This window comes from Notamacropus eugenii, chromosome 3 (assembly GCF_028372415.1).
Source record: "Notamacropus eugenii isolate mMacEug1 chromosome 3, mMacEug1.pri_v2, whole genome shotgun sequence".
In the NCBI taxonomy this organism is placed as follows: domain Eukaryota; kingdom Metazoa; phylum Chordata; class Mammalia; order Diprotodontia; family Macropodidae; genus Notamacropus; species Notamacropus eugenii.
The window spans coordinates 271,151,905-271,165,045 of record NC_092874.1 but is presented as its reverse complement, the minus strand read 5'-3'; positions in this window follow the sequence as shown (position 1 = coordinate 271,165,045).

Genomic DNA, 13,141 nt, shown 5'->3' with positions numbered 1-13,141 from the left:
AGAATTACTCCTGCCAGGAGGAAAACCTTTTATCTTCATCTTCTGTGAGAGCATGCTTATTCTCACAAGTGAAGTCAGTAGAATAAACCTTGCAGGTGCAGCATTTCAATGTCTATAGCTATCCATGTCTTATAGCTTTGTTCCATTAAAAAAAAGTGAAATGATAAAATATACTGTTGACAACTTTGGGGCTCTATAGATAAAGGCAGCACTGATGATCTATACAAAGCAATGTTCATTGTAAACATAATATTCTCCTTTCCAGCTAAGGGGCCCAAAGTATTCATTTTCTTTTTTAAGGCTTTGTTAATTTAAACCTCTTAACAGGAAGCATAGGTTGTTATCCTATAAAATGAATAAACCAGAGGCCTGCTGCACCTTGATTTTTTTGTTACAAGAGTAGTAGGAAAGGGGGTAGAGCCAAGATGGAGGAGTAGAGGGGCAGACCTGTAGAAGCTTTCCCTCCACCGCCTGTAAAATATCTGTAAAAAATGACTCTAAACAAATTCTAGAGCTGCAGAAGCCACAAAATGCAGAGTGAAAGAGATTTTTAGTCCAAGACAGCCTGGAAGGCTGACAGAAAAAGTCTATCACACTGGGCTCTGGGTGGAGCACAGCCCACAGAGCACAGCCTACCTTTGGCTGCCCAGTGTGGCTCAGACAGGACTGGAGCAGGTTTCAGGGCACAGAATCCCAGGCAGCAGCTGCGATTCCCACATTACTCAACCCACAAACACCAAAGAGAGCTTCAAAAGTCAGTGAGAAAGCTCTTTCACTTGGGTGAGAAAGGAGCAGGGTCCTGGCCTAGCCCCAGTCTCAGGTGGTAGCAGCATCCTTTTCTGGAGCCCTTTGCCTAGAGACCCTGGTGGAATTGAGCCACTGATATGAATCTCAGCCCTGAGTGGCAGCCCTGGTGTGAGAAGGAGCACTGACTGGCAGCTCTGGACAGGGAATTCTAGTCACAGATCCTGTGCAGAAAAGCTTATGGTTGCTCCTAAACCAGAGCTCAGGCCAGGAGAGGAGGAAACTCCTCTCCCTTGCTTGTGCCACCTTGGAGGAACTGAGAATTTATAAGTTCCTAGAGTATACCCACCTCTTGACAAAGGACTCAAAAGTCAAGTAACTGACTGGAAAAATACCCCCAAAAGAGAAAAAAAAATAAGACTATATAAGGTTACTTTCTTGGTGAACAGGGATTTTCTTCCATCCTTTTGGATGAGGAAGAACAATGCATACCATCAGAGGAAAACATCAAAATTAAGACTTCTGCATCTAAAACTTCCAAAATAAATATGCAATGGTCTCAGGCCATGGAAGCGCTTAAAAAGGATTTTGAAAATCAAGTAAGAGAAGTAGAGGAAAAATTGGGAAAAGAAATGAGAGCAATGCAAGAAGATCACAAAAAGCAAGTCAACAGCTTGCTAAAGGAGACTCAAAAAATGTTCAAGAAAATAACACCTTTAAAAATAGACTAACCCAAATGGCAAAAGAGGTCCAAAAAGCCAATGAGGAGAAGAATGCTTTCAATAGCAGAATTAGGCAAATGGAAAAGGAGGTTCAAAAGCTCAGTAAAGAAAATAATTCTTTAAAAATTAGAATGGAGCACATGGAAGCTAATGACTTTATGAGAAACCAAGAAATCACAAAACAAAACCAAAAGAATGAAAAAATAGAAGACAATGTGAAATATCTCATTGGAAAAACAACTGACCTGGAAAATAGATCCAGGAGAGACAATTTAAAAATTATGGGACTACCTGAAAGCCATGATCAACAAAAGATCCTAGACATCATCTTTCCTGAAATTATCAAGGAAAACTGCCCTGCTATTCTAGAACCAGAGGGCAAAATAAATATTGAAAAAATCCACTGATAACCTCCTGAAAGAGATGCAAAAAGAGAAACTCCTAGGAACATTGTGGCCAAATTCCAGAGTTCTCCGATCAAGGAGAAAATATTGCAAGTGGCCAGAAAGGAACAATTCGAGTATTGTGAAAATACAATAAAGATAACATAGGATGTGGCAGCTTCTACATTAAGGAATCGAAGGGCTTGTTATATGATATTCCAAAAGTCAAAGATACTAGGATTAAAACCAAGAGTCATCTACCCAGCAAAACTGAGTATAATATTTCCGGGGGAGGGGGGGGGGAAGAATGGTCATTCAATGAAATAGAGGACTTTCAAGCATTCTTGATGAAAAGACCAGAGCTGGAAACCAAAATTTGACTTTCAAACCCAAGAATCAAGAGAAACATGAAAAGATAAATAAGAAAGAGAAACCATAAGGGATTTACTAAAGTTGAACTGTTTACATTCCTACATGGAAGGATAATATTTGTAACTCTTGACACTTTTTTCAGTATTTGGGTAGTTTGAGGGATTATACACACACACACACACACACACACACACACACACACACATAGACAGAGAGCACAGGGTGAGTTGAATAGGAAGGGATGATATCTAAAAAAAGACTTAAGGGCTGAGAGAAGCATATATTGGGAGGAGAAAGGGAGAAACGGAATGGGACAAATTGTCTCTCATAAAAGAGACAAGAAAAAGTTTTTTCAATGGAGGGGGAAAAGTGGGGTGGTGAGAGGCAAAAAAGTGAAGCTTGCTCTCATCACATTTGGCTTAAGGAGGGAACAACATGCACACTCAGTTTAGTATGAAAATCTATCTTACACTACAGGAAAGTAGGGGAGAAGGGGATAAGCAGGGTGGGGGAGATGATAAAAGCGAGGGCAAATGGGAGGAGGGTATAATTAAAAGTAAACACTTTATGGGAGGGACAAGGTCAAAAGAGACAATAGAATAAATGGGGGGCAGGAAAGGATGGAGGGATGTTGTCTTTCATAACGACTATTTTGGAAGTCTTTTGCAAAACTACATATATATAGCCTATATTGAATTGTTTGCCTTCTCAGTGGAGATGGGTGAAGAGGGAGGAAGGGAGAGAAGTTGGAACTCAAAGTTTTAGGAATGAATCTTGAAAATTGTTTTTAAGCAAATGGGAAATAAGAAATACAGGTAATGGGCATAGAAATCTATCTTGCCCTACAGGAAAAGAGAGAAGATGGGGATAAGGGAAGGGAGGGGTGTGAAAGAAGAGAGGGCAGATTGGGGGAAGGGATAATCAGAATGCATGGTATTTTGGGGTGGATGAGGGGAGAGATGGAGAGAAAATTTGGAACTCAAAATCTTGTGGAAATGAATGTTGAAAACTAAAAATAAATAAATTAATTTAAAAAATTGAAAATGCTATGCAAAAAAATAAAATAAAATACTGTTTGTTATATGGGATAGTTGTTGGGGAGAGAGAAGGGAGAAGGATGATCGATAAAATTTTGGTAATACTAAAAAAGATATCAAGAAAATTTTATTTTCAAACAATATAAAAAGGGTAATAAGAAAGATTTGAGGGTTTCATTTCCTTCTGTTCTTAAAGAAGTCACTTGTTGTGACATAAGACCATGATCTTGCACACAATTGAGATGTATATATTCTGTCCTCTGTATAGAACTTTGCTCGTTTGTATAACAGATCAGTTAAGACTTCTATAAAACCCTTGGTACTATTCTTTCAGACTTTATATTTACCCAGTTGGGGACTGATGATTACTTCCTTACCTCCCTTCCCCATTATCAGCCAGCCTGATGTAGGTTCAGATCCTATCTGTGACAATTGCTAGATGTGTCATGATCCTAAGACATTCATTTAACTTCCAGATATTTCAAAGAACTTGTTCTTATTGAGTTGTTTCAGTTGCATCCAACTCTTTGTGACTCCATTTGGGTTTTCTTGGCAGAGATATTGGAGTGGTTCACCATTTCTTTCTCCAACTCATTTTACAGATAAGGAAATTGAGGCAAGCAAGGTTAAGACACTTGCCCAGGGTGATATAGCTAGTGTCAAAGGCTGGATTTGAACTTGTCTCCCTGATTCCAGGCCTTGTGTTTTATCCACTCTGCCACCTAACTGCCCTTTAGGGAAGCAGATGACAACCCGATACAAGAATTCGCTGCCTAAATGTCAGGACTGTCCTTAACTTGAACTGCCTATAGATCAGGGTTCTTGTTGTGCATGGAGTTTTTAGATAGATTTTAGGCACTGAATTTGGATGGGAAAAATGTATCTTTATTTTAATGTAATTTGTTTCCTTTGCAATCCTATGTATTTTATTTTGTGCATTTAAAATAATGATTCTAAGAAGGAGACTTAATTTCACCAGTCTATGAGTTGGGTCCATGACACAGAAAAAAGCTAAGGATTCTTGCTCTAGGAATAACTAATTTCTTGTTTCCAGAGGTCTTTAAGTGGAAGCTAAATGACCATTTATTTACCTGGATGTTATAAATGAATTTCATGCTTTTGCTGGGGCTTGGAGTAATTGCCCCCTTGAGGTCCTTCCAACTTCTAAAATTCTATTGTGCTATGGAATTTATCAAAAGGTATCTCATAAGCACCTTTTCACAAGGTTTTACAGGTCTCTTCTCCCCTCCCTGTCTGACTACTTGTGGATAAAAAAAAAATTGGTCTGCCTATGGGGATGTATGTATTTGGGGAATGAAACTTACAACAGCCTTCCTTAGATTCAAATCCTTTCTTCAGCACTGAGAACACAAATGCAATTTTTTTCAAGGCAGGGAAAAAAGCCCATTTTAAATATTTTTAAACAGACTTCTAAAAAATAAACCTGTCCAACAACAACAAAATCCCAGGTACAGGAGCAAAGCGGGAATACCAAATAATAGTTGCTCAACATTAAACTCTGTTTGTCCCTACATGTCTTCCTCTTAGATAGTATCTATCTTCAAAAAAATTTTGCAACCAAAACAACAAACCTTTTATCAAAATCCTCTGGCAGGCAAGCAGAAATAGCACCAGCAAAAAATCTGGCCAAATCCCTAATTACTCCCTGAGGAGCGGGACTTATTATGCATAACACATCCCTCTCTAAGCATAATGTTCTATCTCTTGTACAATACAGATCTCGGTGACTTAATTCTTTTTAATCATCACCTTCCATCCTGAGATGGTGTTGTTATGTGTTGCATATTGTACAGCAGAGGAGAGCTCAGCAAAACTTTTCCTGGTTACCTGGGCAATTATGGACAGATGGCAAATTGAACTGGTGATTTGGAAAGTTTTTGCTCCTCAGAATTGCTACTTTGCCACATGCTACTCCTGACTGATAACAGGGTGTTAGGGTGCTGAGTTTCTTCTAAGGATTAAGAGGTACAGGTATTCCCTGAGCTGCAAACACCCTCCCTACACAGACTTCTACATTCACATAACCATAATATATCACCTTCTTTCTCTCAGCCTGAGTATTCCCCTTCGCTGTCTGCTCTCTCCTACCTTCCTCTCCTTCTCTTCAACCTCTGTCCACTAAACTCCCTTCTAAGCCAGATCTGCAACTTAATGTACTTCTGAAGGGACAAAAGTCCCACTGAGTATCTCTTCCCTACCAACTTTCTTACTAACCCCTAAGGATTGTGAATATCATGTCCTTTCTTCATATTAGGCAACCTTTTCTTCAAAGTATATCCTCTTTTAACTGTCTTCTTCATTTTCTTTCAGCTTCTCAGGAATATCTCCTACCCTTTCTTCCTTTGTTTTTTCTTCCTCTCTTCATTATTCTTGCCCGGTAGAATGACACTGCTTATGGTTAAAGACTCAAGGGTGTGCTGGTAAATATTTAACAATCGGCTTTCCTGTATAGCAGGACATATTTTTAAGTTTGATATGTATTCTGAACATTTTTTCTATTACTTTGTTAACTCCAGAAATCAATAAAACAATAATTCAGACCTTGATTTGTACTGATTTTCTAGGTGTAAATGCTCTCACTAAAATTTAACAGCTGGCTGTTGCCTAGCCTGTGACCTGGCTCCAGCACATCCCTGGAAAGTATAAGAGTTGTGAGAGTGACTGAAAGGTATCAATGAAGAAAAAGTCCCTTAGTTTGGAAGTGAACAGATTTCAGTCACCCAATCAGACAATAAACATTTATTCAGCGCTCTGTGCTAGGCACTGTGCTAAGTACCAGGGATATAAAAAGAGGCAAAAAGACAAGGACCTCACACCAATGTAGGCAACTCATTTAGTTCTTTGAAAAATGGTTTCTTTGGCTATAAAAGGAGAGGTTTGGATTAGAATGATTTCTAAGGTCTTTTGCAGTTCTAATTCTATGAATCTTGAAACTACCCTCTTCTCCCCTCTCCTCTTTCTCCTTCTTCCCTTTCCCTTACCCCTCCCTTTTCCATCTCTTCCTGCTCCTCCTTCCTTTTCTCCCCCTTCTCCTTCATCTTCATCATCATCATCATCATCATCATCTTCTTCTTCTTTTTCTTCTTCTTCTTCTTCTTCTTCTTCTTCTTCTTCTTCTTCTTCTTCTTCTTCTTCTTTTTCCCCACCCCCATGGACTCCTTGAGTGCAGGGACTGGGGTGTGTGTGTGTGTGTCTGTGTGTGTGTGTGTGTGTGTGTGTGTGTGTGTGTGTGTGTAGTGGTGGACTCCAACATTACTTACAACTCCTGATCATACAATGCTCATTTCCCATTCAGCTAGGCATGTGACTTTTATCTCACTGAGGGCCAAAGAAGTGAGATGTAGTACTGACCCATTCCCCCCCCCCTTTTCTCCATCTTTGGGGGGAAATGGAAAGAGGAAAGCTAAAAGCAGGCCTTCATCATAAGATGGGGGGATGCCAGTATATCCATGAAGCCTGTTCTCTGTCTTCCACTAGGACATGCCGACAAGATCCCTTCTGGAAAATGAGTTCAATGTACAACGTAGCTATTATTTCATCAATATACATGTATTAAATGCCTACTATGTGTCAGGCACTGTTCTAAGTGCTGGAGGCACAAAGAAAAGCAAAGACAAAAACCAACAAATAAAACAGTCCCTTTTCTCAAGAAGCCCAGAGTCTAATGGGGGAGATAATGTGAAAACAACTTTATACAAACAAGGCACACACAGGATAAATTGGGTGTAGTCTCCCTGGAAAGGTATTAAGATTAAGCATGATTGAGAAGGACTTCTCCTAGAAGAGGGGATGTTAGCTAAGACTTGAAGGAAGCCAGGGAAGCTGGAAGTTAGAAATGAGGAGGGAGAGAGTTTCAGACATGGGAGACAGTCAGTGAAAATTCTCATTCTGGGGACAGAGTATCAACCTGTGAGGAATGGCAAAGAGGTTCCTCTATCAGGTATAAAACAGCCTCTGGTTTCCTTATTGCAAAAGAAATGCTTAAAAAACAAAAGACTTACTTAGCATGGTGTCATAGGAAAAGGATTGGCTTTGGAGTCAGAGGACTTGTACCAAAGTGGTGGCTTGGTCACTGACCATCTTTGGGACCTGAGGCAGGGAAGTCATTCCCTTCTTCTTGGCCTCAGTGTCCCTATCTGTAAAATGAGGAGCTAGACTAGATGTTCTTTAAGGTCCCTTCCAGCTCTTAATCTATGCTCATATAACGTTATGACTCAGAAGTGCTCACTGACCAACCCTTCCAACATAAAGTAATAGTATTACCTCTACTTACTCTGCTGTCAATCATTTTCAATACATACCACCAGTCAAGGAGACCAATAAGGGACTGATTCTTCACCTCAAAGCATGTGGTCTTTAGCATGTACTCAGAGCACATGTCCATTCTCACAAAATTAGGACACATGCCTGGCTCCTTGGAGGGTGCTGCAATGTCAGGAAACTAGGGAGGGAGTTCCCCTGATTATTTCTATTATTACTGTATCTAAATGGAAGAAACAGCCTTGTTTCTTTTGTAAGACTCTAATGCCGCTGCTCAAGGCATTAAACCTGAAATTGTTTATGGGTGCCATTCCCTTCCAAGTGTCCTAATCCTCTTTTCCTTGCCCCCCCCCAACACAATGGGAAGGGAGCCTTTGCACATTCCTCTCAGCCCCCGCTTTAGCTTTATATATGGTAAAGCTGTCAAGCTGGCCTAAGAGCAAGGCTCAGAAATTGGGTGAATGCTAAAAGCGGAGCTTTTTTATCTGATAAAAAGTGACAAAGCATCCATTTGAAAAATTCATGTGCAGGAGCCTCAGGAAATCCTGGGATTTTGTCTGGTTCAATCGCTGGGCAAAATGATTGGGCTTAACCACAACTGGGACCTACAAAGGAAGAATGACTTGCTTCTGACAAATAGCATGCCAAGAATACCTACAGGCTTAGCGTCAACCTTATTGATGAATGGGCTCCCAGTGCTGGGTCAGTTTTCAACTATGAAGAAGGATAGTTTGCCCTTTTGTCTTCTCAATGACTATGTGTGTGTGTGTGAGAGAGAGAGTGGGGGGGTAGGCAGGGGGAACTTCACTCATCGCCTGAGGTTCACTTTTCTGGGCAAAGTCTCAAGAAGGGGAGCCAGTGTTCCTGGGGCCAGAATCATTTCATTTTGTCTTGAGTGGTCTACAACTGGAGAAGAATGGAGCCTAGTGTTTGCTTTCCTTCCCTGGGGGGAATAGTTGTCAACCTTATCACAAAGGATTCATGTCTCTTTGCCTAATTTTGCTTGAGTCTCGTCATTATCCATTTTAAAGTGCGGTTCTGGGGGCCAAAAAAAAGTGCCAGTCTCCTCCATACCTCCTGTTACATAACTCATTCTGTTCTTGTTCAAACCCAAGTTTGAGAAAGAATTGTCACGCCCCCACCTCCCCATTTCGAATCATGGTCCAACTGGAAATATAGCAGTATCATCCATCAATGTGTTAAGCTTGTTTTGAGGATAAACCAGGATAAAATTTGGACTATTTGGCAAACCCTGTAGACTTTCTTATAGATGGCAGTTAGATGGCACAGTGAATGGTGCTCTAGGCCTGGAGTCAGAATTTCAAATCCAGCCTTAGAAGTGCACTACCTGGGTGCCTCCGTTTCCTCAACTGTAAAATGGGGATTGTAATAGCAACTACCTTCCCCTCCCTTCCCTTCCCTTCCCTTCCCTTCCCTTCCCTTCCCTTCCATGTGGTACATCTTGGTGGTTAATGAATACTTGTTCCTTCCTTTTCCTTCACAAGTATATGTCCAGGGCAGCTAGGTGGTCCAATGAATAGAGTACCAGTGCAGGAGTCAGGAGGACCTGAGTTCAAATCTCACCTCAGACACTTGACACTCACTAGCTATGTGACCTTGGGCAAGTCACTTATTTGCCTCCCCCTGGGTCATCTCTTGTCATCCCAACGAATATCTGGTCACTGGATTCAGATGGCTCTGGAGGAGAAGTGAGGCTGGTGACCTGCACAGCCCTCCCTCACTCAAAACAAAGTCAAGGGCCAGTCATGTCATCATTTCTCTGATGGCATGGTCTTCTTTGAAAATGAAGGACAAACACACACGCACACAAGTATATGTCACATTAAAGAGCTCCTAACTATTGGAGAAGCCTGGGTTAGATTCCTTCTGCTGATGACTAATTATGTGCTTTCTGACAAGCTTCTAATTAGATGTGGGAAGTTGGACTTGTTATTTCGACCCTGGGTCTCAGTTTCCTCATCTATAAAATGAGGAGTCTTAGCTAAATAGCTTCAAAGTTCCTTTCCATAGGTAAAATTTCTTGATACTAAGGAAAAATCAGCTAAATGAAAGAGTTTGGGAGTGTGAATGGATGTGTTACCCTAAGTGCATGTGAAAATGGAAGGGATTTTTAGAAAAAAGAATATTGTTAGCTCAAACCATGCTTGTAACTTTTCTCAGTCAAACCATCAGTTGCTACCTTAAACTTCTCTGTTTGGAAAAACAAAAAGCAGTATAAGATCCAGTACAATCTGTTACTGAGTGTAAGAAAAAAACCTCAAATTCCTTAATAATAGTCAGAGAAAGGCAAACAAATTAAGGCAAACTTAAGATACTACATTATACTGAGCAGGATGACAAAAGTGGGAAAAAAAATGATAAATTCCAGTGTTGGCATGATGGTAGGGAAATGGGCAACTAATACATTTTTGTTTGGATTGCAGACTGATGAAGAATATTTTTGATAATAACATGGAATTATTCACTATCAGCCACAAAACCAAAATACCTTTTGAACCTGTGGTTTCACTGCTAGAATTTTGACTGAAAATGGAAATAGACCTTTAACTACAATGGAAAAAAAAGGACCTATGTATACAAAAATATTCATAAATGCCTTGTTTGTAATAGCAAAAAAGGATTTGGAAACCTAACCCTGTAAGTCCATTGACCAGAGAAAGGCTAAATACTTTATGATGTGTTAATGTTATGTAATATGATGGTGCCATAAAACTGACAAATATGAGATATACAAGGACCTATGGAAAGACCCCTACAAAGTGATGCAAAGAAAAGCTAGAACCAGGGCAGCCTGTATACTAACTACAGTTACATGAGAGGAGGGAAAGAACCACTCAATCAATGAGCGCTCTGTATCTGGCCCTGAACTAGATGCTAGGGATACAGAAATAGAGAATGAAACAATCTCTACTCCAAAGAACCTCCCATCCTAAAGGGGAAGGAAAGAAGAGAGGAGGGAAGAAGAAATGCAGGAAGGAAGGAATGAAGGAAGGAAAGAAGGAAGGAATGCAGTAGCAGAATTTCAGTCAGACCTAGAAAAGGATATAAAACAAAAGCTTTTTGTTTGTTTGTCCAATTGATTCTCCTTTGTTAAATGCTAAGAATCTTATGGAGATTTTTCTCCCTATCTTGTATATTTTTTATTCTTTTTTTGTTGACAGTTGTTAAGTTTTTAATTTGAAAAATAATAACTTTATTTCCCTTTCACTTTTCCTGGGTACAAGGTGACAGTTGCTTCCTCCTTTTAACAGAGCCTCTCCTGGATTTTCCACTTTGCTTGAACCTCTTCCTCAGATGACAGAAGACATAGGGAAGAATGAAATCAATCAGTTGGTCTGAGTCAGTCTCTCCAGCAAGCAGAAGGGCTTTGCATCTACTTTTTCCTGAAGTGTTGAAAAAAGAATATATATGGATTCTGCAAGAGTGCTATGTGAGACCCAGAAATGGTAGAGCATCTTCTCTGGAAGCCTTTACATTTTATTTCCTTTCCAGACTATAAGATCCACTATAAGAGGACAGATGTCTTGGTTTAACTGCATTTTATATCTTAATCATTGTCCAGCACTCTGGACACAACAGGTACTTAATAAATAAAATTTGAGTCAATGAATAATATCTGAATGAATACATCCAGATGGATAAATGAATGATAGAATATGTAACAACTTAAGTTTCAGTTTCACCAAATCATTATTACACTAGGTTAGAAAAGTCACCAGGGAAAAACATAATTATGAATTCCTCTCAGTATGCTGTGGAAAATAAACAATTCTGTTCTGATTAATGTAATAAATCTTATTAATGCTCATTAGCTATAAAAAAAGACTGAGCTAATTAAAGTCACGTGCTCATATATGAAATGACAACCTGGGATTTTCTTCCTATTATTCAGATTGTGTCAAGATTACATAATCAGATTGCTTGTACAATGAAAGGTAATTCAGAATAGAATGATATTTTATTAAAAAAGATATAGTATTTAAATCTTTGCAGTCATCTAATACCAATCACCTACAGTTCTCAATCACAAAGCCTAGTTTCTTGAGTTCTTCTCCTTAACAACTGCCTTTCCACGCCACAGAAACTGCCTGCTTGAGGTCCTGCTTTTCTGATTGATCATTCTCTCACCAGGACCACTATTTCAGGGGGGGAACCAACTATGTTTCACATTACTCACTCTTTGACTTACTCTCTGTACTGCTCTTCCAACCTACCAGTCTCTTTATACCCTAACAGGAAACCCCCCCCCCCCATCCCTTTTTATTTCTCCTTTATGTATTGTCTTCCCCGCCTAGAAAGCAAGCTCCTTGAGGGAAGGGATTATCTTGCTTTTCCTGTGCTTAAATGCTTTATCTATTTATCTAAAATAAACAGATGTGGAAATCACTTTTGGTAACTTTAACCTGAACATGTAAATAAGTTGTTTATGGTAGAAAATGAGATATATAGGTGATAATAGACATCTATATTTGTTAGCAGAGTTTACTATGTAAATCAATCATTCTGATAAGGACCTTGAAATTGTCTCAGCTAGAAAGCACTTGACCTTCTTTTCTAGTAGAGAAACATGGTAGTCAAGGGCAATACTGGTTTAGAATATAATTTTGTTTGTCATCTTACAGAGAAAGATGGTGGAAGGTTATGAGAAATATTGTCTAATAAAATAGTAACAAACTTGGTGAGAAACCCAAGTAAGCCAGATCATCTTGGTTTGGTTGTAATGTGAAAATGGAAGAAGTATAACAAATGGAAGAAAATTGGAAAAGATCTGTAAAGGTGTTTATAACAAATTATTCATCAATAATGGGACTCCTCTCAGTGTCCCATGTGCTACATAAATAGAAATGGCACTAAAAATAAAGACTAGCTAAACAGTAACACTAGACCAAATTTGGTAGAAGCAATATCTGCTATATCATCTAAGTTTTCTTAAAAGGTATTGAAACCTTCATGAAATCATTATTGCCTTGGGCCACTGGTATATCTTCCCAGTATCCTAACTACAGAAGTCAACCAGTTAGTATGGAGGAAGGTTTCTCCCTCGGGCTTGACTGTCATGTCAAAATGACCAACATCAGGCTGAGAAATTGGGCTGAGCTCAATGAATGCTACATCCTTATTGAGTATTATTTCCATGCTATACCTAAGATATAACTAAGGTAATTTTTGTACCTATTAAGTGATCTATGATTGCTTTATTCCTTCCAGTTCTTAACCTAAAACATCAAACTGGCTTGAAGTAGGTCAAGTCAACAATACATAAAAGAGGTCTATTCTGATAATGACACAAATTTGAGGGTATAATGGGATCAGTTATCAAGCTAGCTAAAACAGGAAAGGATACAGAAATGCTTGTAAGGGTGGAAGGGAATAGAGATGGTAGAAAGGTCTCTCCTTTCAGCCCATGAAGGTGAAAACACATGCAACTTTCACATGACCCTGTCCCAAGGCAGCTAATAGTGACTTCTGGAGGTGAAGTGGGGAGAGGAGGTTGTATTTCTTGGACTCAGCTTGGCTGATTTCTTCCAAAAAATGTGTGTGTGTGGGGGGGAGGGGGACGAGGAGTTGAAGAAATGAAAAG